General features: G+C 33.1%; 1 protein-coding gene and 1 non-coding gene across 2 annotated transcripts in view; both read right to left on the bottom strand.

The window, feature by feature from the left end:
• The window catches only part of LOC124536325 (tRNA dimethylallyltransferase), a 266,642-nt gene that overhangs the window by 97,259 nt on the left and 142,167 nt on the right, over positions 1-27,216 (bottom strand). The window lies entirely within an intron of this gene.
• Positions 25,513-25,586, bottom strand: Trnat-agu. The gene has a single exon. It is a non-coding gene; the product is annotated as a tRNA-Thr (tRNA).

Below are 27,216 nucleotides of genomic sequence, written 5' to 3'. Positions count from 1 at the left end.
GACAGTAGATGTAGCATTGAGTGTCCCCAAGACAGGTCCATCACATGATCAGAGATCTGAGAGTTTTGGTGCACCTTTTGCTTTATTTATGTCTAACAACGGACTATTGCTTACAACAACAACAACAACAGCCTGTAAATTCTCACTGCTGGGCTAAAGGCCCCCTCTCCCATTGAGGAGAAGGTTTGAGGAACATATTCCACCACGCTGTTCCAATGCGGGTTGGTGGAATACACATGTGGCAGAATTTCTATGAAATTTGTCACATGCAGGTTTCCTCACGATGTTGTCCTTCACCGCTGATCACGAGATGAATTATAAAGACAAATTAAGCACATGAATCAGCGGTGCTTGCCTGAGTTTGAACCCGCAATCATCGGTTAAGAGGCACGCGTTCTAACCACTGGGCCATCTCGACTCTTGCTTATAAAATTTACCAAAGACTGGTAAGGCCAGATGATATATGAAATATCAATCATTTCAAAAACGCTCAATGAAGGTGTCATTATAAGAACTAAGACGTTGTGTCTTTTTTTGTAATACCTGTATATTTATATTTGAAAAGAAATCGTTGACTAATTTGACTATCAGTAAGTGTAATGCTTTTACATTTAATAAAGGAATGTGAGTTTGCATTTATATAAGATATGCTTTTTTTTTATTATATGTTGATATAATTTTCCTAGTTGTACATGACTCATGGTCTTAATATAATTTAATGGTAAAAGCGAATTTATTTCGAAACAGTTTTCAAGGTGAAAGGTGTTTAAACATAGACGGAATATATTTCGACTAAAACTACGCATTTAATCAACCATAATATTGTATGTTTCGCTATATCGGAGTAATATCATAAATTCGAAGGTCTGTCCGTCTGTTACATCATCACGACTAAACCACTGAACCGATAGTACAGTTTGTTTTAAATATATATTTTATTTAATTGTTATAATATTCTTATGAATGAAGATAAAATATTATGCCGTCACGGGGCGCCCGGCAGATGTGAATCGTCGTAATTTATGTTTAAAGAAATAATTTATTAAAGAGACCAATAAATAAATATACGATAAAATAAATAATAACATTGTTTCGTTGTTTATATAACATTTTGTTCTTACGTATGTGTGCGTGTCGTAACACACATGCAAGACACGCTCCGATACGTTTAGAGAGCGTCATGCCGTGTGCCGTTACGGTATACGAATCGTTTTTACTCCTATGTTAAAGTTAATAATATAAACAGGAAGACCTAAATTTCTATGCATTTCATTCCCCATTAAATCCTTGTAGGTGATAAAATTCCTTTATAAGTAGGCACCATTGGTTTTTGATTTTTGTCCCATTGATTATGGAACGATTGGATCACATACAAAATTTGGTTATGGCCTCATTTTGAAGAGCTATAGACGTAAAGATATCCAGAAAAAGAAAGAGGATTATTGAATTGTAACAATTACCTAATTTGTTACAATTTAAAAACTAATTAATTTTAGAGAACGTAAACAGTTACTGGCCGGTTAGAGTATAAGAAAAAAAAATAAAAATCCTAAACGTTGTACACAAACTTCAATTCTAACTGAACTGTATGCATAATATTTGACATTATAAATTTCTTTAAAAAAAAGTTTCATCATTTTGGCGCCAAATGTAGATGAGTGAAAGAAGCCTATATATAAAAATATTTTGAATAAACGCGAAATTTCGAACACCTACTAGTATTTATTTAATAGATTGTAATAGTTTGAAACATTTTAAGTTCTATTGTGCCAATATTTATTTTTATTATTGTATATTTCCGAGCAAGGAGGTTTGCCTAGACGACGATGTATCGTCACTAATGTAAACCGGCTTTAAGCTTATATAATTTCAATAGCCCAAGAACATTTATGTACGTCGAACCTGTTAATGTCTTCCTGGTTAGCGTGTATGAGATTTTTAGACGAAACAATATCATTAGCTGTTTATTTATATTCTATTCGTTGTTATGTAAATAATAAACGATTTTTATTATAGCGCTGTTTATATTTGGCTTCGAAACTTTATTATTATTTAACAAAAATATTTTTATGATGTATTTATTTAATATGGTTATTTCGTCGTTGAATATGACGTAGTGTCTTGTATACTTGTTTTGTTGTATCTCAAAATTATTGCACCTTTATTTAATGATATTTTTTTAATCATTCATTCATTCATTTATTCATACGTTGATTTTAAACTAAAACATAAAAAGAACAGTTAATAGGGCGAATTGTTATACAAATTTTTATCCCCAATTTCATAGTCGTGGATGGGGAACATTTTTTTTAGATACTTAATTAATATTACAAACTATTTATTACTAGATAACAAATATGTTATTTTATTATTAAATTAAGTATAAAAATATTGAATTTAAAATTAGACCGGATATGAATATCAACTACATTTGAAAAGAGGACTTTTAATCACATCGAAAGTTGACGAAACTGGTCATGTGTTTTGTACAGAAATTGATCTTCGAAAGGACACATATCTCAACTTTTTATAGCTTGGAATTTAGTATATTTATTTATAATACAACACTATTCCACTTATCAACTTATAACCACTTTCATTTTCTGCGAAATCATAGTGAATATCATAGATTATTTAAGCTGTCCAATTTCGCGTCACTTCGACGTCAAATTGTTCATTTGGCGTTTGCCTTCTTATAGTTGGAATAGTAATTTTCTTATAAAGCGGATAAAAGCGTCGCAATCTGTTTTGGGATATTTATCTCAATAATAAAAATAAGCAAAGCGTTCTTAAATTGATGTAAAAACAACAACAACAACAATAACTATGCTTTAAATTTCCCACTGCTGGGCTAAGGCATCTTCTCCCTTTGTGGAGATTTTGTTCCAATGCGGGTTGGTGGAATACACATACGGCAGAATTTCTATGAAACAGGACAGAGATCCAGACACGTGCAGGTTTCCTCACGATGTTTTCCTTCACATACGAGCACGAGATGAATTATAAACATAAATAAAGCACATTAATGTTCAGTGGTGCTGGGTTTGAACCCGCAATCATCGGTTAAGATCCACGCTTATTTGGGTTCAATTTGGATGTAAAAACATCGGTGTCAATTTCGCGTTGCTTTACATTGCTATACATTGTAGGTTTGTTTAGATTTGCATATATAAATTTATGGAATATTCCGTACGAAATACTTTAGTCTCTGATTATTTATGTCTAAATAGTCCGTCAAAGCAATAGCGACGAATAATTGCCCAACAAGTTCACGCACACTAAAGTAGTTTATTACGTTTACGTTAGGTTACGTTTGCAGTCCGTTTGGCGTATAGTACGACACAACTTAGCATACGTACCTACGTAGCATCGGCAAAATCCGTAAAACCGATCACATCCGAATTAAGTACGCTATCCCAAATTATCGATATTTATTTCTTATGTGAATATGATCTTTACGAAAACGTAACTTATGATATCATATGACCTAATATATTCGTCAATTTGACACGTCGATTTACATGCACTTGCTTTCTCGGTTCGAACTGACGCAAGAATCTATAGCGACGAAAAGCGTCGAATAGCGTCGAATGGCGGAATAGGGTGCTATTTCTATTGGTTGTATAAATCGATCGTAATCGATTTTATTACATTTTCCGACGCTACATATAAGTTGTGTGTTGCGTGTAAGAGATAATACATTTCGTTCATTTTAGTTGTGAGATACTCTACCTAGACTTATGATAATTACTAGCTGTGCCCGCGACCTTGTACGCGTTTGAATTTAACAAAAAATATTATTGTAGCCTAACTCTTTATTATATCAGTTATTTGCCATTGAAAGTCCCGTCAAAATCGGTCCAGCCATTCCAGAGATTAGCCGGAACAAACAGACAGACAAAGAACAATTGTAAAAAAAATATTTTGGTATATGTACCGTGTATACATACATATGCATTGAGTAAAAAAGAGCTATCTTAATATTACAAACAGATACTCCAATTTTATTATATGTATAGATTATTAAACACATAAAAATAAAATAAAAAAAGGGAATATCTTGTATTAGTGTCAATCGTTTATAAGTTGACGAAAAGCGTTCCCTTGACATTGTCTCAGCTTCGTAAACTTCGTAGATTTGATTACCGTTTTGAATAAGCGGATGAAACTTTAATTAATCCAATTGCTTGTTCTCTTTGAACGATGAAAGTGAAAATCTGTTCAACATCAGATAATATAATCATGACCAATCATGAGACAGTAACAGCCTGTAAATTTCCCACTGCTGGGATAAGGCCTCCCCATTAAGGAGAGGGTTTGGAACATATTCCCCCAGGCTGTAACAGTGCACATGCGGCAGAATTGAATGAGACATCCGTTGGTATTGGATTTGCAATCAGATAATCTTACTTCTTCTTAACTTTATCAATATCAAGACTTTTAAGCGCTTGAAGCGCTTTAACAACTTCTCTTAAAAATGAAATCCATTGGTTTTTTTTAATTTGCATATAAAACTGATGAAACTACGTGATCGACGTGACTCGCACATTTGAAACGACCCAGATCCTAGGTTTGTTACCAAGTGGTGTTCGAGTATGAAACGCGTCACGTGATCAATCTACCCGAGGCCTTAGACAATAGCGAAGGCCTCGTGGCGACATCCTGTTCTTTGATTTGATACAATACTTCATATATATACCATTCACGGCGCGTAGGGCGTGACAATTTGCATATACTCAACGTTTTGGTGACTTGTCATATACATGGTTTTGGCTGACCACTTAAATCTATTACGAAACAATTTACTTGATGGTAAGTGGTCACCACCGCCCATATACTATGGGCTGTAAGAAATATTAACCATACCTTGTATTAACAATGCGTCACCAACATTGGGAACTAAGATGTTATGTCCCTTGTGCCTGTAGTTGCAATGGCTCACCCTTGAACCGGAACACAACAATACTGAATACTTTTGTTTTTCGATATAATATCTGATGTATAAGGCCCTACTACCAATAGAGTGCAGACTTTGTAGAGTAATATTCATAGAAAAATAATAATTATTATTATATTATTATAACAGTGCGTCCATCGCCCTATCGACGAGACTCAATTACAAGTGATAATTAAATTTCTAAGCCACTTACGACTTTCCAGATTGTTCTTACAGATAGTGAATCTTCAAATACATTTAATTCATCAATTTTTTATCTATACATATCTATATCTATACATATAAAAAATTGGTTTGTTTGTTCTTTTTTAAATTAATATGTTTGGGTACAAACTGAATAACATTTTTTGCAGTTTTTGTCTGTCTGACCGTCTGTTTGTTCCGGCTTATTTAAAACGGCCAGACCGATTTTGATGGAACTTTCGCTGGCATAAAGCAAAAGAACAAAAAAGAAGCAACTTAGGTAATAGCTATAACTTTTTTGTTAAATTCTACACGCGAAGTCTCGGTATTGGGTAGTCTAACATAATTACTTAAATTTTAATTGACATTAACGAACTAAATCAACGAAACGTTTTTCTAGAATTGTATATATAAATTATCATAACCGAAATTGTATACGAACGAACGCAATCACCGACTAGACTTCCCCATATTAATATATTCGTTCATTGACCATGAAGATGGCTGATGTTAGATATAAAAAAAAAAAACTATAAAATATTCTAATGCGGTTGCCTTGCAAAACTGTAAGGACATGTCAATGTACTCGATTTAAGGTCGAACCGCGATATGGCATGAATGGCAAACTATTGGACTATCAATGGCGCTGGCTGTTACTACGTCGGTCCCTGGCGGAAGCTCTTATCATACCGATGGGGCCAATGATACGCTGAGATGTGGATATAAGATAGCGTGATTAACTTCCTAGAATACCGTAAGCTATTTCGGGTTTTATGTTATACTAGCGACCCGACCCGGCTGCGCATGGATGGAATAATCATATTTAAATATACTTCAGAATGTCTTACAACGTTCACAGTTTTTAGGCATTAAACAATAGAAACTGCTATGCACCTGTGTTACAAATCTGTAATATCTTCGAAAATATTTATTTAAATTACATACTGTAAAGGACCATGTTGATCTATATTAAATGTATTATGTATTTAAGGAATTGGATAAACGCTGTATTGCTTAAAATCGAAAAATAACCTATTATTTCTCATCAAAAGTAGGTAAAACATAAAAAATGGGTAGTGTAGGTCATCCCTATCATAGATAGACATACACCATTGCGGACTTTTTTGAGTACTATTTTAAAATTGAGTATAATTTCATTATTTTGAGTGCTAAATAAAATTAGCCGTAATAATTGAGTTATGAGAAGGACATCGAAAGTAAATTTGTTTGTCAGTAGTTGTTGAATTGCGGATTAAAGAAGAAATAAGCGATACTTTCAGCGAATGAGGCGCAAATTGATTTGATATATTTAACCAATGAAATAGATATTTTTAATACAACCCTGAATTTCAGCCAATGAATTGTATTTCCTTATCGCTTTCATATATTATAAAATGAAAAAAACGAGGTGCCCCATAAACACGGTTGGAACGAAGCTTCGCTATATATTGCGTATTAAATAGGAGACATGAAGTAATAAATTAACAACGCTTGACAAATATAAAATGACAATGACAAATTTTTCCCGCGTGAATTAAAACGTAACTTTTTTTTAATTTAAAACCGCCTGCAATAGAAAGAGAAGGGAAGAGAAAGATAGAGAAAGGAGGATACATAACGCTTTTTCCTTACGTGAGGATTACAGCCAGTTCAAATAGGTTCTAAAAAAAAAAACATTGTGTGTATCCTTGTTTTACAATTGTTTACACGTATGTAAAGTTAGTTTCCAAATTCGAAATTAGGCGTACCAAGCGTGAATAACTCGATATCGAGCTAAAACATAATGTCCATAGCTCAACGCTAAAAAAAACTCTTGCGTTATAACAATATTTAATACAATTACGCAGCTTCCCGCCCACAGTTTATCATCGAATTCGGCGTCGACCATGAACAAAATTTTCAGCCCGTCTGGCCTTGAACTAGTGAAACGCGGAATCGTGTCGTGAATTCGCGATAACGAACGATAAACAGTTGCCGAGCGTAGAATAGACCCACGAATTCCGTTGGAAAAATACATCGAACGATTTTATAGGTATATATTCGCTAAGTAATTTGTACAGCACTACTTAATATTTAAACTGGTAATGTTACACATACAAATATTATCATTCTTTACATAATTATTACGGTACAATGCAAGTTTCATATGAAACAATCATTTATAATTTTAAAGAAACTGCGTATGAAATTGATTATAAATCCAAAACGCGCAGTTATTCACGTGATTATTGCAAATAAAAATTAATATACAAATTTGATACATACATCGTTTTTTGATTATTATGAAGATATAAAACTTCATGATTTTTTTATGGAGAAGGATACTTTGATCTAACTTATCACTAGATGACGTTGCAGGACATCTTATTCCAAAGTATTCAAGCGATCGCTGACAAAATTTATATATATATATAGTCCGGACAACATCGGCTGATCGCAGCCAGTAATACATAAAACAAAAATCCTCAAGAAGGACATTTGTTAACATTTGACACACTTAAGTTGTATTTCTTTTCATATAAAATGACTTAAGTAACAAGCTTTAACAATCTTGTGAAAACTGTTTAATACACAAAATTCATTTTTCTTTTTTTATTTTTGAGAGTACTGCTAGATATCTCTAAAGGAATAAAGTTCGGTTTTATTTTTTCACTTTTATAATGTAACACTGTAAACCATGCGGGCTTCACAATTTTTTTTACCACCGATTAAGAGATGAATTATAAATACAAAGTACGCATGAACAAATTCAGTGGCAGGTAATTGTTTCATTTTGAAACTACAGTCATCGGTAAGGATGCGCGCGATCCAACCACTGGTCCATTCCAGCTCAGGCGATATCAGCTTCTATATTTTATCTTTTAAAACAGAAGTATAAATAATTACAAGAGGCTAATGTCAGGAGACGATAATAAAAAAAAATAAGGGTAAAAATCTAAAATTTATTCTTTAGTCTCTGTACATTAATTTAGCCATAATTTGTCGAAATGGATGTATTTAGATTATTAGGATACAAACAATTTTATAAGTACCGAATTGAACTCGTTACATCGTTAATATTTACATTATATAAGATTAAAAAGAGATCATGATTAAGTATTATCAGTTTCCTTGTTGAATGCTGAAAAATTGACCTAGATCGGTTGCCAAAAACTTGCTGGATCCATTTGTATGTACGTATATCACGTTGATGGCCGATTTGTGCACACGCTTGCAGAATAACCGGCCACAAAAACATTGCAACAATATCTATACGTTGATTGAATTATATTACAATTGAATTTTATGACAAAGTAGCCGATGTATTATTTTAGATTTAAACTATTTTTATTGGATATTGATATTTATTTTTGTGTTTTAAATGGATAATTTTTGGATCTTTTACATAAAGCTATTATTAATCTTCAATGACGTATAGCCTTTTATAGCCTATTGAATATTATAAGCATGCATACGATCAAATGTAACAATATTTATTATTGGGTACTCCATTTCGAGTACCGAGTTCGATTCCAAGTCGAGTCGATGTAGAAAACATTTAGTTGTCTATGTTGTCTTGGGTCTGGGTGTTTGTGGTACCGTCGTTACTTCTGATTTTCCATAACACAAGTGCTTCAGCCACTTACATTGGGATCTGAGTAATGTATGTGATGTTGTCCAATATTTATTTATTTATTTAATACTGATCTAGTCTCGTCATTGCACTCATATAGTCAAACAGTAATAGTTATATGAAAAATCAAAAAAAGTATGATTTTTTTTATAAGTAGTCCGTAGTCCCTTTTTTTTGCAACTGCTTGTATTTAAATTTAACGCTCTAACGATGCCGGTGTAAATGGTATTTTAAAGCAACACTTTTACATATTAAAAGTAACAAATAATTCGAGTATAAATTATAATAAAATATATATAACAAAGTGTTCCTACTTTGTTCTCGATATTAAAATGTTCCGATACATTTTCTGCGGCGCCATTGTTTTGTAAACGTCTTTGTTATTTTAATATGTTTGTTGAAAGATTTCAAATCAATCTGTTTTAAAATAAACAGGTTTTTAAGTTCTATTATATATTTGGGGTAATGGTTTCCCTGTCTGAAAATTTAATGTAACTGCGTACTGGACGTGTAAATCGCAGCTGTAGAAAATATTTATTACAGGTATTAGTACGACACAACTTAGATGTAGCATCGGCAAATTCAATAAAACCGATTACTGCCGATTCACACAACCAATAGAAATCGCTATCTCGCCATTCGACGCTATTCGTTGCTATAGATTCTCGCGTCAGTTGAACCCGAGAAAGCAAGTGCATGTTGACGAATATACAAGTTATTACGTGTTGTAAAGATCATATTCACATAAGAAATAAATATTGATAATTTGGCATGGCGTACTTAATTCGGATGCGATCGGTTTTACGAATTTTGCCGATGCTACATCTAAGTTGTTTCATACTCTACGTTATCATAGTCTAGCATTATTGTTATTAATTATTATTAATAAACAAAGGTAATTATTAAATGTTATACGTTGTCATGTGTATCCCAGTCAGAAGGCATCTTAGTTTTAACCATAGCTAAAATAAAGATGATTTGAAACGTACCTAATTCTTTATTATAATCACGGTATACCGTTGTTCATTGAAATATAGTTATTAGAATCGTTGACGCTTAATTTAAGGCACATATGATTTTAAATATACTATAATATATATTAGTAGGGATGACAGGTTGCAATAATTTAAAAACAGCAATTAATTATTTGTATATCAATCGTTCTGTAAATGTATGTCACAGTTTTTTAAATAATATTAATTTTAAATAATAATTTTAAATAATAATTTGTAATGATTACATTACATTATATAACGCTTCATTAAAGGTTGAAGTTTGTATTAGTGGAGATGACAATGGCACAGGAACAGATCAGGGTCGATTCTGGGACTTTTAACATCGCCTTTCCTTCAGTCGTTGACCTTCAGTCGCTTTTGATAAGGTATTCCTTTCTCCAATGTTGACCGTTAACAGTAACATATGGAAAGATAAACTGTATATATAGTCGTACAAAACGCAAATTACTAGACTAATAAAACTAGATATAATATACGAGCAGCTTGTTCTGACTTCGTTCAGGCGAAAAAAAACATTTTATTAACTTTCTTAAAAATACCCAATTCATCCAACCGTTCAGGAAGATTGTTACAAACACACGTACAGATCTATATATATAAAAGCGAAATAATCTCGTTATTAATCTCGAAATCTCAGAAACTATACACATACCTACTTGAAATTTGGCAGGTAGGTACATTTAAGACAACATTAGGTAGGTATCATATAGGCGGAAGATACCCGTTGCAAACGGATTTTACCTAACTCCACCCCTGAGAGATTTAAAGGGCGGTTGGAAGCTTGTATGATATATATAATCGATTATATAAATAAGGACAATTAAAGAGGCTTCATGAACTAAAAATCGAAACATTTCAAGTATAGATATATGACATCATCAAAAATTAAACATGGCGTCGATGCCATCATGAGTAGCCTTTTGTTTTAGTGACTCTCGAAATTGTAATTACTATCTCGCTGTTGTTTTTTTTGTAACTTTTCACTGTTAACTTGCTGATAATTAAAATGGTATTTTTAAATTAATCAGTTTTTTTAGAGTGGTTGCAATTCGGTTCGTCGGATCCGAGTGGCCGTGCCAAGAGATGTGAGTGGGTCCGCTGGCGCGCTCCGGCGTACTCGACTGTTAACAGTCTGTTACGACTTTAATTTGCGCTCTGCGAATTTGGATTCAGATATAATCTGATAGGTATCTATTTTTTTTTATTTTGTTTTGCTATCTACTACAAACTCCGCCAAGTCCATCTATTTTTCCTGAGCCGTATACATTTGGCGGGAATTAAAAAAAACTGCAATAAATCATGGGCCTATTGGTGGCAAATGAATCACCTAAATGTAAGTGGTCACCACTGCCTATAGACATAATACCTATGAAATTTTAACCATTTCTTACTCAAGAAGTGAGATGTTATATCCATTGTGCCTGTAATTACACTGGTTCACTCAATTTTCTAGACGGAACCCAACAATTAAGAGGTAGATAATATGCTGATAGGTGGTTCTTACTCAGACGGGACTTTGCAAAGCCCTACCACCAAGTAACTGCATTGAGAAAACTCAACAAAAATTATTAGTTATTCTTCTGTAAAGACTACGATGATTGAAATGATGGCCCAGTGGTCACATGGCATGCATCTTAACAGATGATAGTGGGTTCAAGCCCAGACAAGCACCACTGAATATTCATGTGCTTAATTTGTGTTTACAATTCATTTCGTGCTCGACGGTGAAGGAATACATCGTGAGGAAACCATGTGTCTAATTTTCATCGAAATACTTTCCACATGTGTGTTCCACCAAAGTGAGCGGAGCCCAGCAGTGGGAAATTTACAGGCTGTTAATGTACAAAGTATGTAAATAATAGTATATTTATAATTATTATATTGATAATAATAATAATTAGTTATTTTCGTCTAAATTACAATAGTGTTAGACATAACTCTAGCGAATTCTTCTTTTACGGTCTGTCATCTAACGCCATCCCAAATCTACACATATAATAAAATTGGAGTGTCTGTAATATCAAAATAGCCTTTTTTACTCAATGCATATGCATGTATACTTGGTACATATACCAAAATAACATTTACAATTTTGTTTGTCTTTTTGTGTTACGGCTAATCTCCGGAACAGCTGGTCCGATTTTGATGGGACTTTCACTTTCAGTTAACTGATATAATAAGGAGTAACTTAGGTTACAATTATATATATTTTTTGTTGAATTCAAACGCGTACAAGGTCGCGGGTACAGCTAGTGCATCATGAAATATTTAAAAGACCGTTTTCATTTACATACACGAGCATTGTTTACGTCGTTTGTTCGCTGTGGGAGTTTTCATGTACGGAACCTGTTTCCCGTATGTTTTATTACTACTGGTGTTTCCGGCGTCCGAATTACCCCAATTTGATGTTTGAAGTCGTTTGTAATATTAGTAATTGTATGATTATTATTATTAATATACAAGATTTTTGTTGCATTAACTGTATACGAATTTCGTACATTTATTTTTATAGGTATATTATATAAAGTAAATATATGAATAGCTATACTATTCTATCAACATATATAGTCAGCTGATATTGTTTTTATATATCGAATGCTTTTCCCAATTCATAATTTAAAATATAGTTTAATAAAATAAAATAAAATAAAGTCAGTGTTTATGGTATAATTATTTTACAATCATGTATATCATAACTAATTCGTACTAATATTAAAAATACAAAGTAACTCTGGCAGTCTATCTGAATAAAGCAAACTTGAAATTTTATGCCGAATACTTGACGACCAAAATCTAAAACGCGAACGAAGATGTGAGCGACAGCTAGTTGTCTATGGTTTGATTAAGCTGAGTTTAAGCAAACTCAAGTTTTACATTGTTGACTGACTGACTGTTAAATAATTAGACGTTAAGACACACAAACAAACAACCTTTGTTTCTTAATATAGAGACGCTATGAGGACTACTAATACCTTTAAATTTGTATTTAGTCTCTCAATATTTGATATAAAGTAATCAATCCGTTCAAAGCGTCTTCATTTGGGTCCATAACATATTATATAAATATGATTATATTTTGTTTTAAACTGACATCACTTTTCCAACCAATCGCTTATGGTCAGAGTAAGAAAACCTTCGTCAGTTTTCAAATTCATTCCTTTATCAAGTCTTAAACTCTTACTACCTTTTGAACCTAAAGCGCCAAACAGACAACTGCATATAAAATTAAACTTAAATAGAATAGTAACTTGGTTCAAAATAGTGTAACATCTAGACTACGCCTAATTAGTCATTACAAATTTAAATTAGATATGATATCTTCTACTGAATTGTCAAAATATGTCTGTCAGTGTCATACATTCTCGATCGGTAAAGCAGATGATCGCTCATACTGAGTACACCTTTTCTTACCCCCGACTGTACATGTATCGACTACAGATCTTAGCGTTGATTTTTATCGAGTATATTTGCCTATTAATTTATATAAATACTCATATCTTTGTCATTGCTCACTATTCTCGCTTTCATTTTAAAAATAGAACATATAATTATAATGTAATTGTCATTTCTAAGAGGAGTATTTCGTTAAAACAAAATGAAGTAAAGAAAATATATCATACACAATACTTTGACCAAAAACCGATCTAAGGTGTGATTGTGTAAATCTCTCGTTGTAAAAAAAAAAAATAATGTAGGTACTTAAAATGTAACGGAAATCCATCATAAGGTTTCTACATAAAATGTTATTATTAATCAATATCAAAGCACCTTGTTGAAAGAAGACGAAAACGGGGAGATTACATGCATAGCATGGCAACACCGTTCAACGCCGTGGGGTGGCCCGCGTCGGCAGTTGTAAATCGTTGGTTTATTGCCTCAGATACATGTAAAATAAATATTCCGACGAATTGGCGCGGAAAGAAGGAACATAACCGTTCCTGCCGTAGTTTACTTTTGTTTGTAGGTCAGTAACGTCAAAACAAATAGTTTTCGATGTGTTTATTTCGCGTTTATTTAGCCTTGCCTCGGTGAAAAAGTATTTTTGATTATGATCAGTGCAGCGTCCGCCATTTTTGGGACCCGCCTACCTTTAATACTAAATCCTATACAATCAAAACATCAAAATTAACTAATTCGAGTAGGTGGGTATCAATTTACATTTTACGATATTCATTGTAACGACATAGAAGTAAATTTAACAGAGTAGAATCGACAAAACACAGAGTATTTATAACAGATTATAATAAACATATGTATGATTATATAATACTAGTTATTGCAGGCGGGTTCGTTCGCATTTTGGGTTGGTTGGTTGTCATGTGTTAGACAAAAAAGTAGCCTCCTTTTTTGGAGTTCAAGTTACCTTCATACCAAATTTCATCAAATTCGGTTCATTGGTTTAGTAGCGCGACAGACAGACAGAGTTACTTTTACTAATATCAGCATAGATTAAATCGATACATTTTCCGTAATATTTTCATAGACATGAAATATAATATTGCAATATTAAATTGAAAACATATACATACACACACATGTACAAAAAGATTACAACCACAAAACTTCACTTAAAAATGTAATTTATTTAAAATCATTAACAAAGAATTTATAAAAGCTCATGGAATTAAGTCTATCTGAATATCAATCTTATTATACGGTTATTAAAAAAAAAACACAGGAAGGAACACTTTAACGATTTGACGTAACGTTGAATTGTTGAGGTGTCAGAAATACCGAAATATTATATGCAAGAGAATTACTATAACAGCCTTCTCGTCTGTGTATCTGTGTGTAACGAAAGTTACAAGACGTAACTATTTTATAATTGAATTAGGGGCAACGCGCACTGCCTGTAATTGGGCGATTCTCACAAGTCAAGATCAGAGCTGGTCGCTTAGAGTCACGGTCCTTGCACCGGATAGATTGCCTCAAAGATACAACCTGACATTTTACTCATATTTGGTGAATGGGTGAACCTGTTACTTTATTGGTGGTTACGCTTCGTAACCACTGTTGATTTGTTAGATTTCCTCAAGTTTTTGGAATCTAATTAAGGAACTAATGCTCGGTTGAGTATTATGTCAACGTATTTCATTAAAAAGTTACTTTTGAATAACAATTGAATTTCGAAATGCTTCAAGAAACTTCAACGGCTAAGATTAAATATTTTAACGAACTTTTATGAAAGCATTTATTATCATATGTAGTGTTTTACTTAATAGGTATTTGAATATATTTTAAAAATAGATTTCAATAGATAATAATAGTGTTGTATATTACTGACATATTATTACACGATATACTGAACTTTATGTATGCAATATTAGCATATATAAACAGTGATTGATGTTTATACATAATCCTTATCATTTGAGGAAACCATATACTATATGATTATATAATAATTTTACTATTTATATACATACTGGTAGGTTGGTACTTAATCAACCCCCATAATCAGAAATTTGTACTTAGTATGTAGTTCCGGTTTTAAAGGTGTGCTAGTGGAACTACATAACCGATTTACATGATTATTGTGTGTTTGACTGGGTCACTGGTTTAGATTAGACCCTAATATGCCGAAAGTGTCGCCGCTACAATCGGAAAGTAAATAACATTCTTTTCCTTTTCATGATTTTAAGAATAGTTAATATTTCTTACAGCGTCATTGTCTATGGGTAATGGTGACTACTTACCATCAGGTGGTCCATATGCTCGTCTGCCAACATATACTATAATACATGATACTAAGACTAATACATGATACTAGCTATATTAGTACCAGCCAGTTCTACTAAGAAAAACTCAAAAGCAAGTAGAATATACCGTTTGATTGATCTATAAAAAACTGTTTTTTTAAATGGAAAATTTAAATTACATAAGATTACGCAATAATAAACAATGAGCATAGATGTTCTAGTATTTACCCAGACAAGTAATTTCAGAATGGAATACTAATATAAGACATGTTATTTCATTGTTAGGAAAAAAGCATTGTTTAAAAAAAGTTTTAGGTTGAACAAATAAGATTATCTTAATTAAAATGCAAATCCTCTCGAAATGGTTACTTATAAAATCAAAAGATAGTATTGTTAACATAATATGAGTATAATTGCTGTAATTATTTTTTTTAAACACTTGTAGCAATGCCCCAATACATTAAGAATTTATTAATATTCCTATTTACCCCTTTAAGAGCTGAGATGGCCCAGTGGTTAGAAAACGTGCATCCGATGAGTTCTGGTTCAAACTCAGGCAGGCACCACTATATGTGCTTAATTTGTGTTTATAATTAATCTCTTGCTCGGCAGTGAAGGAAAACATCGTGAGGATGTGCATGTGTCTAATTTCATATATGTACAGGATGTTACTTTACTTTATTTATTTTTTTTACCCCTTAAGCTTATCACTTGTGTAGTGGATACGACTATAGCCCAAGGTATTAGGATCTAGCATGTGACTTATTATATCGATAGGCAGCAAAATATACTTCATTCAAACAGGCTTACACAAGCACTTTTTTTCTTTCATTTAACAAACTATATTAAATGAAGCTACCACATTATCGTGCCTGGAAGTCAGCAAGTATTAGTAAAATGTTTTTGTTTGTCCTTATTTCACAAACAATAACTTACTTAGCCGTTATTCCGGCTAGGAAAGTTGAAATTCTCAGCTTTCCTCAACTGTAACACACGTGTACCTATAAAACCTTCTTCGTTAGTTCTATTTGTTGAAATTGCATTAAAATCCGTTTCATACATTAAAAGATCGAAGCGAACAGATGGCAGACAGCGATTTGTTTTATATTATGTAGAGATATATATACTTGTCGATAATAGCTGGATCTTGCGATTTCGTCCAATTTATTTTTCCCATATCTACTGCAAATCCAGTATTGTATCAACACTTATTACTCTATCAAAGACCTTTTCAATAAGTACCTTTTTTTTATATCACATACATTACTCTGATCCCAATGTAAGTAGCTAAAGCACTTGTGTTATGGAAATCAGAAGTAACGACGGTACCACAAACACCCAAACCCAAGACAACATAGAAAACTAATGGTAATCTACATCGACTCGGCCGGGAATCGAACCCGGGACCTCAGAGTGGCGTAACCATGAAAACCGGTGTACACACCACTCGACCATGGCGGTCGTCCGTATTTTTAGTTCTTATAAATTGACAGTTATAACGATTATCGAATCTATAATATTCGTGTGATGAAACACTGATGCTTTTCAACGAAATATATCTAAAATACAGAAAAAAAAATTAACAAGGCATAACTAAGAAACAGGTAGAGTTCCAGATAAGATAAAAAAAAAGTATTCCTCCGGCGCATACGCATACAAATGGCTTGATTTTTGACTTAATCATAAGTACCTACGTTTTGAGGGCGATTAATTATTATGTATTAAGTTACATTATTTCATGCGTGGAGAGCTTTGCATAGTTAAGTGTATATAATTTGAGTGTGTTTATTCTGTGATATACGGTGAGTGGTAAATGCTTAATTGGGAGTCAACAGTACAACTGGTAATTAAGTCCCTGTTTAATTGGTCTCTTAAATGGCTAACTATTTTAATAGTTTCTATTACAAATGAAACTAAATTAACTTCTTAATGTTTTTAAGTACTTTATATTATTCGTGCATTCTTTGACAGTCTCGTTGTATTGATATGAGGCCTAGATTCTAAGGTCCAGTGTTCAAACCTCAGGTTGGGCTGATAAAAAGTTATAGGGTTGTTCTGTCAAAAAAAAAAATCGTTATAGTTCGCAGTTCGTATACTAGTCTTGATCTTCTTGCAATCTGATGTGAACAAACAGTAGAATCTATTAACCGAACCGGTGGTTTTACATTTAATTCAACACTGTTAAATGATGATACAACAGTGCATTTACAAGCCAGCTTGAATAAATAATGTTTTTTGACGACCTCCGTGGTCGAGTAGTGTGTACACCGGCTTTCATGGGTACGCCACTCCGAGGTCCCGAGTTCGATTCCCAGCCGAATCGATGGAGAAACAGTTCATTAGTTTTCGATGTTGTCTTGGGTCTGGATGTAAGTGGTGATTTTAATCCGATATGAATAAAAACATATTTTGATAGGCTTTCCAAAAGCATGGCTGAATGGAATCACCCAATCATCATATTTTCTTCCGCAACAGCCAAACTCAGTATTTTTGTTTGAAAATTTAGTGAGCCAGTGTAACAGGCAATGGATGTAACATCTTAATTTCCGAGATAGTTTTGCATTACCTATATTAGGGATGGTTAATATTTCATTCTACGTCCACCTCTAACGACGATAGTGAACACTTACGATCAGCCCTCTTGAAAGTCTGCAGGGATTACAGATATTTTTGTTTAGGTTGCCAATGATCAAGTAGTAGTAGTAAGTGACTCATTATGATGGGAAAAGTTGCCGGAAGGAGAGCTGTTGGGCGCAGAAAAAAGTAATGGCTGTGCAACATCCGAGAATGGACGGGAATTGCGAATGCTGCCGATCTCTTTCGCCTCGCGAAGAATAAGAAGGAATATTCCAAGCTGACTGCCAACCTTCGCTGGTCGGAGTGGCACTCGAAGAAGAAGTAGTAAGTAGTCTTTTTTATGTCAAGCAACAATTAATGGGAGAAAAACAATGCGGTGCAAGTATCTACTAATATTATAAATACGCCTAAACCACTCAAGCGATTTAGATCATACTTGGTAGAAAGACAGATTGAGTCCTGAGAAAAAAATCCAGATTATACGTACCTAATCAAGGGGTTAAATGGGGATAACGATTTGTGTTCTATAAGTAGTAGACGTAGGTTCATTTAAATAAAACTAATTATAACGGATGAATCGCGTATATTAATTATTTTTAAACATCCCGACAAGATATCAATTGAGAAATCATTGGCGGTAGTTGTTAATAATATTTCCTTTGTTCTTCAAATAGACAAATGTCATCTTAGTCTACCCGTGACCACGAACACTGCAAAGTGCTCGAAACGTCGGGATGTTTAAAAATAATTAATATACGCGATTCATCCGTTATAATTAGTTTTATTTAAATGTGTAATAATCGCGAAAATTTAAGACAACATTAGACGTAGGTTCAGTTATTACATTATAGAGCTGAGGAGTATATATCTCAGGATCCCAATTGCAGTTGAAGTTAATCTGAGTTGGATTGCCTCATTCATCAACGTATAATATATAATTAGGCATTTATTTCACAGAGACTGTCGCATCCGTCTCTCTGAGACCGGGTTGACGTTTAACCATTTAATAGTCATCAATAATTGCCTTATAAGGGAGTGCAGATTACCCCTTTGAAAGGGTGAAATTTATTCGGTCACAGTGCAAAACAAAAACATTGTTTTTTAAGACAATTAAGTTGAAAGTCATGCATATTTACAGACAGCGTTCCTTGCATGGGAACCAAAAAGGGCGTAAAGAGCTGTTTTAATAGATCATTTAATTTCCTTATAAAGCTACCTTCCACTGTAATTCAGTTCTAGTGACGTCACATTTAGTATCAGGGTAGATTAATTACAATAGTACTTACTTCGGTTGTCAAGTGGAAATGTATATCCAGTGAGCAGGTATCCAAGCTTGAAAACAATGTAACGACCGACTCGGACTAATGAGAAAAGTTGCCTTTTTAAATAAAGATTATTATGTTAATTATACGACTTGTTTGCCGGTTATGACGTGATGTGAGGGACGCAGGTGTGTTTCCCGAGCTCGTGGCCAGCGGGCTTGAACTTTACATTATATGTAGATTTCCTATAAAGATTATATATCTACTTATTGGACGGTAGACTATTTAATTTGGTTGTTGTACTATTTTTCTATTGTAGGAAGTTTCGATCCGTTATTGGGTTAACGATAAATTTTGATATTTCGACTTGAGATTCTCTAGAACGATATGTTTCCATTATATGCCGTCAATAATAAAATTGTTGAAGATCCTTGTTCTTTATTTGTTACAAGTGGGTTGGCTTTGATGACAGGGCAAGAGGCTCATGTGATTTACCTATATATATACATACCTAACGATGATGATCGTTACACAGTATAAAACAAAGTCGCTTACCGCTGTCTGTCCCTATGTATGCTTAGATCTTTAAAATTACATAACAGATTTTTTTGTTTTTTTTTTTTTTAATTTACAGAGTGAAAGTAAAGTTTTTGTGAATAATACATGGAAAATTTTGTAAAGAAACACTGATAAGTTTAGAAGTTTCTAATGTGATGTATAACATTGCACCCACGCGAAGCCGAGGCGGGTCCTTAAAACATATTACGAATACTGACATATTATATTTGGACTAATAGTAAGTCCGTATCAATCAACACGAACAGGGAACTGAGAAATGACAACTACAGTTAGCAAAAATCTTTTCTATTTATGGACTTACTTAAAATGTATACGGAACTTACTATTCGGAGTAAGTTTGATACATGCTATGTTTTCGGACGTTTTAAATTAAAAATATTACGGAAAATGAATATTTAAGAACACACATACATCACTTCCTACATTCTCTCACGCCTGAATTGACAATTCGAAACATGTGAATAAATATCAACGCTGTGTTACCGTACAATTATATTCCGACCAAAATTAATTTAAACCGACGAATTTAATTTTTTTGACTAAAGATTGTTACCTTTTTTTCAAATTATGTATTCTATAAACGAGTATCGATATGATACGATAACATGTGTGTTTTTAATGAATTCTATATCGCAATACAATTTTGATTCATTAAGTAGTTCGATGCGCCTGCATGTATGCTATTTAGGTAAGGTAACTATTTAATAAAATCCACGTATGTAGTGTATGTGCTAGCAGTATGCTATATAAAAATATAGAAAATACATTTGTATTGAATGTAGACGAAGAGATATCGTACCGTCGCTGTCGGGAGACGCTCACAGCTTCCAGCTCGTGAGTACGATAGATTGAAATCTGTCCAAACGTTGGACAAGAGAATAAAAAAATGTACGATCACGATTAAAACCCGAACACTGTGTATACAATGTATAGCACACATATATCACGATACTTTAAAGTTTCAGACTAGGTATGATTTATTTTTGTGTATATGCCATATGTATCTCAATGTAAGTGTACTATCTGTCTGTGTGTATACAAATGACTAAAATATCATATCACTAATATAATTCAGTCAATAATACTTGTGTCCATATTATTAGGCAAAAATAATTTTGACCAGAAACTGACTGACTGTAACATACAAGTGAATTCGTAAGCACTTTTTAAACGTTAACATTAAACATGGAAACTTGATTAAAGGTTTACAGTTTTTTTTTATATGAATTAATTTATAACGCATGACCCTCGTATCGTCATTTATATTATAAATAATCACAATGACAATATAAATTTACAATCTTAACAATAATGCAAAGACATACCTGATAAAGTATTGCTAATAAAAATCTTAATATTAATTTTTTATTGTCGTTCTATGAGTAGTTGCTCCCGTGGCTTTGTCTGCTTGTGAGGTAGGTGTGACTTAACAAATGTGGTATAAACATATCTTCTTTGTCTTCACATAGTATAAAACAAAGTCGATTACCGCTGTCTGTCCCTATGTATGCTTATCTTTAAAATTAGGATAGAGTGATTCGAGAAAAGAGTTTTTGTATATAATACATAAACACTATCGTAAAGAAACTCTGACAATTTTAGAAGCTTGTAATGTGATGTCGTAAATAAACAAATTCAAAAAATATTTAGTATGGTTGCACTCATGCGAAGCCGGGGCGGATCGCTAGTAGCTTATAAACTAAGTGCAACACATCGAAACGTACAAAATATATAATATTAATAGGATCATCGATACATTTAGACGTAGAGGATAGTAGATCACATCACTAGTCACGAGGCGAGTCGAGGCGCGCTTGACGAATCCATTTTTGGTGTTCCCTCCGACGTAGCTGCGTTTTATTTAAAGACGCTTTCTTTCGACTTCACACGGGTAGAAATAGAAGTTAACCTTTTGGAAACTAAATATTGTTATAGTACGACACAACTTAGATGTAGAATCGGCAAAATTTGTAAAACCGATCACATCCGAACAAAGTACGCTATCCCAAATTATCAATAGTCATTTTTATGTGGATATGATCTTAACACAAACGTAATCGCTTGTAATATCATATGACCTAATCTATAAGTCAATTTTACGCATCGATTTACATGCACTTGCTTTGTCGGGTTGAACTGACGCGAGAATCTATGGTGGCGAATAGCGTCGAATGGAGCGATAGGGCTATTTGTATTGGTTGTACAAATCGGCAGTAATCGATTTTATTGAATTTGCGGATGCTACATCTAAGTTGTGTCGTACTTTACGCGGCTTTCAGTGGAGTGGTTTACTAACTGTCAAATCGGCACGTAATGAAAAGGCGTTAGGCCCTTTCCGGGCGACCGTTTTCACTATTAAATACTTATATTGTAATATAACAGTATATGGGAATCTCGAGAGATTTTGAACCGTGACAATTTAACGCATTATTATTCGAGTTAATAAATACTAAAGAGTCGAGATGAACCAGTGGTTAGAATGCGTGCATCTTAATCGACGATTGCTGGTTTAAATCCAGGCAAGCATCTGATTTTCATGTTCTTAATTTGTGTTTAAAGGAAACCTACATGTGTCTAATTTCATAGAAATTCTGCCACATGTGAATTCCATCAACAAACATTGGAACAGCGTGGTGGAATATATTCCAAAACTCCTTAAAAGGTGAAAAAACCTTAGCCCAGTAGTAGGAAATTTACAGATTGTTGTTGTTGTAATAAATTAATGTTAATAAATTTCTTTATGCTAACAAATCTACCTACGGGTGGTAAATAACACTTACCAAAAGGTAGCTAAATTTCCAATCTACCACTAAGTATGTGACTTCAATATATAGCCTATACTGAAACCAAATAAACATACTATGTTTTCACCAAAAATCCTACAAATATCAAAAGCATAGTCTACATTATAAATATACATATTCCTGATTCGTTTTTACATGTAAGCATCACTTATATTCGTGTTATTGTATTGAAATGGACCTGGAGGCCATCTTTTCAGACCAGGGTTGCGGACTTATAAATATAATACCAAAGATGGAAGGATTACGAACATTAAATTTAATGTAACTAAAGATAAAACACACTATTCATACCTCGATTCATATCTAATGTTTTCAGTACAGTCAAATAAGAAACTGTTTATCAGGAAACGTTTAAGAATATCCATAACAGATACCAATGCTATATACAGTGTAGGTATTTATTTAATTATGTACTCGAGTGTACATTTAAAAATTGCTATTTTAATGAATTTCATGTCGTTTTTAATACTCTTAGACGATTAGAAATCCATGTTATATATTAGTATTGTAACAATACTGAAATTATTGAGCATGATTTATATAAACGTTTATTAAGAAAGTGTAATAGGTATATTAATAATTATAAAAAAAACTGTTTTATATGTTTATTTAGCCTTTTTCTGCTGAAACAAAAGTCTAACTCTGTCTGTCTGTCGCTCTATCACGACCAAACCGCTGAACCGAATTTGATGAAATTTGATATGAAACAAACTGGAACTCAAAGAATGGACATAGGGTTTTTTTGCCTGACATATGATAAACAATACCCTAAAAAGCGAGCAAAGTCGCGGGCGACTACTAGTACTTACATAAGACTAGTGAAGTACGAATTTAGTTTTTACTGGTCAAGAAATAAAATGAACCTAGACAGTTGTAATCCTCTCTTATCTTTGGGTGTTATGAGCTCGCTGTGGGCAATTGTTACGATACATATTCATTTAATTTATTGGACACTGGCAACACCCACGAATCTCATTAAGGCAACATTGTTGCAGCATTCCGACTTTTTGCAGACTCGATGCAGGAGCCGGCGCAATCACACGCGATCTATTATTGATACTTAAAATATGTTCATTAAAAACGAAATTCTTATTTGTGTACTAGCGACCCGCCCCGGGTTCGCATGGGTGCAATTCTGACAGCATTGGGGCTAAATATACTACAGGATGTAGTGGATGTGTACTTATAACGTTCACAGTTTTTCAGTAATTAGACAAAACAAACAAAAATATTTATGTTTTTTCTACTATATTGTGCATGTATTATACATGTAAACCATCATCTTGAATCAATCTATCTTTTTTTTATAAGCCGCATCAAAATACGTTGTGTAATGTTAAAGATCTAAGGATACATGGGGACAGACAGCGGTAAGCGACTTTGTTTTATTATCTATACTATGTTATGATGATGAATGAATGTAGAAACATATAAACCTTTTTGAATCACACTATTTATTTGTCACACACTATTTTCGTAATCACATTATCTATTTATTTTAACGACCTTCCTGGTTAAAAAGTGTGTATACCGGTTTTCACGGGTACGCCACTCTGAGGTCTCGGGTTCGATTTCCTCGGAGTGGCGTACCGAGATTAATACAAAACCTTTAAGAGAGATTAAACTTAAATGACAATTTTTTATCACGCGCTACACATTTTAAGGAAGCCTATTAATAAATTTAGTACTTATTATTATTCAACAAATATATATCATAACATGGATAGATATTTTAATTTAATTTTGAATTAGATATTTTGTAATATCGAGTTGGGATACCGCCCTGTAACGATATGGATACAGTTTGGCGTTACAAATAAAAAAAAAAAAGATTTTTTATAATACATTGTATCGCAGGGTTGAAGAGATTCGGACCTTTGGAGCTTGTCCTACCGGGCACCTCAAATGGGTGGATTTTATTCTTCATTATCATATTATTAATCAATTATAAAAGTAATATAATTAACAATTAAAGGAATAATTTGCTCAAACAGTATTGCTCGAAGCTGTCTTCACATTCATAGCAAATCCTTCAGAGTGACCTTTCAGATTGACCTTTTCATTTCTAGATGATTAATGTAGTATTGAATATGGAAACAAAGCACTTAATACTAGTCTTAGTTATGGTACGATTTATCTAGAAAACGTTTATATATGTAATTTATTTAAACAATGCATTTCAAGAAATATTCGTTACCGCTTTTATCAGACCTTCTCCACAGAGGAGTCGAGGTCTATGCCCAGAGTTGGGGCTTCTACCTCACGTTACAATGAATGCACTTGTTTAATAGATAGCTTAGTGGTCTAGGTTATCCAGAGTTTAATTTAAGGGTAAGGTCTGCGATTAATAAAACAAAAACTAACGTATTTATAGAGCGCACACACATGTGTATATAAAAAATAAATGCATAAGAAACTATAAATATAAATTGATGCGAAAGCAGGAGAAAAAAATCAAAATCAAAATAAATTTTATTCAAGTGGCTTTTACAAGCACTTTTATCGTCATAATCATCACATCGTCATTTAACAATTAAGTAAAGCTACCACCGGTTAGGAAAGTAGATTCTACCGAACAGGGAAACATAAAGGCCTATGTCATGTAAACAACACCGAATTAATACCATTGGAATTGTTACAGAAATTATTCATATCAGAAAAATATAAGAGCATTAAGCAGGTGGCGAATTAAAACACTAATTATCCAACTACTAAAATAGTTGAATCAGATTTAATCCGAAATAGTAAATATTTTTTTCATTAAATCATTAGAAAAAAAAAGTTAATTAAAAAAAAAATAATCGAATTACACGTAATTCTTAAGGCCCCGGCGAGATTCGAACTCACGATCTCCTGTTTACTAGACAGGCGCTTTAACCAACTAAGCCACGGCGCCTATGTTATCACCGACGAAATTATCGACCACATGGGGCGAGAGCGTTTATCTTATCACACATGCTTATAGAGTTGTGTGCGTGTGTATAGTGAATACAAGATAAGTGTATTGTCACTACAATTTATAATAAATACTATGGGTTTGTCGTCAGATGTTAAGCATAATAAAATAAAATATGCTCTTCCTTGAAGTTTCAGCTTGCATTATAATTAATTTAATCAAATTCGGTGCAGTAATTTAGAAATGAAAAAAAACAACAAACATACATATATACAGTGTTATTTTCGTATATATAATATTAACACAGATGTATACCTTTTTTCGCAATATTGATGTGACACAAGCAAATTAATTCATTATTATTTAAATGGCAGAATTTGGCTTACATTAATACGTACATAGGCCCTTATAGCACTGGGACACATAGATATGAAATCGAAAATCAATTCTCGAGTAAAGCAACGTCAATCGAAGTTGTTAACTGGATGGACTATGAATTATAATTTAATATAGCTTACGAGGTTGCTTGAATATTAAATTAATGACAAAATGTTATTATCACGGACGCGAGACGAATACTGCGTTGACAATGAATTAATATTGTATATTGTTCCATCGGTTTTGTGGAGGCACGGGACGTAACATGTTAGTGATAACCGTACCGTCGACGCTGGACTTACGTACGGTCAGGAGAAAAATGTTTTTTTTTTCTATTGACATTAGTATACGCGCGACACACAGACACCATATAAAATTTATTTATTTAAGAAATATCGTCAAGATATTCGGAATGGTAACAAATAAATAAAGCAGAGCTTCTGTAAAAGCCGTTATGTCACAGTGGTAAGAAGAATTCATTGGACCTATGACAGCGGGTTCAAACCGATACAAGCACCACTGAATTTAATATATGTATTTAATTTGTGTTCATAGATCTTATGCTCGACTGAGAAGGATAAAAGCACGCGGACGCTTGCATGTGTCTAATTTCAATAAAAAGTCTTCTACACGTGTATGCTCTCATCCACATTAGAGTGTATTAATATATAGCCCAGCAGTGGGATATTTACGCGCTGTTACTTTAATTCCGTAAGAATAAACTACCCGCAGAACACCATAGTGAAAAGTCAGCAATAATGAGGAACTGACTATATTACAAGGATACGCATTGAAAAAGAGTATAAATGTCGGTTGTCAACATTTACGAGTGAAATACGAAATGATTTCTTCCAACTTTCCTTTGCCTATTAATATATTTTTCATGTCAAAGTAAACATCGGTAAATATATCATATCACTCAATACAACATTGTAATGTTGTTATAAAATATGGACTTAGAATTCAAATCGATTGGTATCTGATGACAAAAACTCTAATTAGGTAAAATGGAAGAAATGAACAACCACCGAGTTTCTCATCGGTTGTCTACTAGAATCTACTTTATGAAAACTTTACATATAGTTCAATGATGTAACACGATGTTTCGAAAGTTATGAGCTTATTTAAATAAGGAACATTCTATTTTGATTGGTCGGTACAGTTCAATACCGGTATTAACCTGTTTAATTTTTTTTTTTTGTTTTCAGTACTTCACGCGTTGGGCATGCGACGCACAGCGTGGGAACACGGC

The sequence above is a fragment of the Vanessa cardui genome, chromosome 16, assembly GCF_905220365.1.
Source record: "Vanessa cardui chromosome 16, ilVanCard2.1, whole genome shotgun sequence".
In the NCBI taxonomy this organism is placed as follows: domain Eukaryota; kingdom Metazoa; phylum Arthropoda; class Insecta; order Lepidoptera; family Nymphalidae; genus Vanessa; species Vanessa cardui.
Note: the sequence above shows the minus strand (reverse complement) of the source record. Positions and strands in the feature narration are given on the sequence as shown.